Source organism: Tachypleus tridentatus, chromosome 4 (genome assembly GCF_004210375.1).
Source record: "Tachypleus tridentatus isolate NWPU-2018 chromosome 4, ASM421037v1, whole genome shotgun sequence".
In the NCBI taxonomy this organism is placed as follows: Eukaryota; Metazoa; Arthropoda; class Merostomata; order Xiphosura; family Limulidae; genus Tachypleus; species Tachypleus tridentatus.
The window spans coordinates 65,289,398-65,291,719 of record NC_134828.1 but is presented as its reverse complement, the minus strand read 5'-3'; positions in this window follow the sequence as shown (position 1 = coordinate 65,291,719).

Here is a 2,322-nt window from a genome sequence, read left to right as displayed (position 1 = left end):
AATAGCCACAACTTTACTCTTGGGTATTTTGTCGTATAACAGTATAACTTTAGTAACTGTGACGACATCAGATAGACCCTTACTCTTACGTATTTTGTCGTATAACAGTATAACTTTAGTAATTGTGACATCAGTGCAGCCACAACTTTACCTTGGGTATTTTTTTGTCGTATAACAGTATAACTTTTAGTAACTGTACATTGACATACATGACCAAATAGCCACAACTTTACTCTTGGGTATTTTGTCGTATAACAGTATAACTTTAGTAACTGTGACGGACATATCAGATAGCCACAACTTTACTCTTGGGTATTTTGTCGTATAACAGTATAACTTTAGTAACTGACGGATATCAGATAGCACAACTTTACTCTTGGGTTTTTTGTCGTATAACAGTATAACTTTAGTAACTGTGACATCTGATAGCCACAACTTTACTCTTGGGTATTTTTGTCGTATAACAGTATAACTTTAGTAACTGTGACATCTGATAGCCACAACTTTACTCTTGGGTATTTTTGTCGTATAACAGTATAACTCTTTAGTAACTGTGACATCTCAGATAGCCACAACTTTACTCTTGGGTATTTTTGTCGTATAACAGTATAACTTTAGTAACTGTGACGACATCAGATAGCCACAACTTTACTCTTGGGTATTTTGTCGTATAACAGTATAACTTTGGTAACTGTGTAACGTGACATCAGATAGCCACAACTTTACTCTTGGGTATTTTTTTGTAGTATAACAGTATAACTTTAGTAACTGTAATCAGATAGCCACAACTTTATTCTGACGGACATCAAATAGCCACAACTTTACTCTTGGGTATTTTGTCGTATAACAGTATAACTTTAGTAACTGTGACATCTGATAGCCACAACTTTACTCTTGGGTATTTTGTAGTATAACAGTATAACTTTAGTAACTGTGACATCAGATAGCCACAACTTTACTCTTGGGTATTTTTGTAGTATAACAGTATAACTTTTAGTAACTGTGACGGACATCAGATAAGCCACAACTTTACTCTTGGGTATTTTGTCGTATAACAGTATAACTTTAGTAACTGTGACATCAGATAGCCACAACTTTACTCTTGGGTATTTTGTCGTATAACAGTATAACTTTGGTAACTGTGACGGACATCAGATAGCCACAACTTTACTCTTGGGTATTTTGTCGTATAACAGTATAACTTTAGTAAAACTGTGACATCAATAGCCACAACTTTACTCTTGGGTATTTTGTCGTATAACAGTATAACTTTAGTAACTGTGGACATCAGATAGCCACAACTTTACTCTTGGGTATTTTTGTCGTATAACAGTATAACTTTAGTAACTGTGACATCTGATAGCCACAACTTTACTCTTGGGTATTTTTGTCGTATAACAGTATAACTTTCGTATAACAGAAGTAACTGTGACGGACATCAGATAGCCACAACTTTACTCTTGGGTATTTGTGTAGCATAACAGTATAACTTTAGTAACTGTAACACTTGACGGACATCAGATAGCCACAACTTTACTCTTGGGTGTTTTTTGTCGTATAACAGTATAACTTTAGTAACTATGACATCAGATAGCCACAACTTTACTCTTGGGTGTTTTTGTCCTATAACAGTATAACTTTAGTAACTATGACATCAGATAGCCACAACGTTACTCTTGGGTATTTTTATCGTATAACAGTATAACTTTAGTAACTGTGACATTGACGGACATCAAATAGCCACAACTTTACTCTTGGGTATTTTTTTAGTATAACAGTATAACTTTAGTAACTCTGACATCAGATAGCCACAACTTTACTCTTGGGTATTTTTGTCGTATAACAGTATAAATTTAGTGACTGTAACGTTGACGGACATCAAATAGCCACAACTTTACTCTTGGGTATTTTTGTAGTATATCAGTATAACTTTAGTAACTGTGACATCTGATAGCCACAACTTTACTTTTGGGTATTTTTGTAGTATAACAGTATTACATTAGTAACTGTGACATCAGATAGCCACAACTTTACTCTTGGGTATTTTGTCGTATAACAGTATAACTTTGGTAACTGTGACGGACATCAGATAACCACAACTTTACTCTTGGGTATTTTGTAGTATAACAGTATAACTTTAGTAACTCTGACATCAGATAGCCACAACTTTACTCTTGGGTATTTTTGTCGTATAACAGTATAACTTTAAGTAACTGTAGCCACAACTTTACTCTTGGGTATTTTGTCGTATAACAGTATCTTTAGTAACTGTGACATCAGATAGCCACAACTTTACTCTTGGGTATTTTTGTCGTATAACAG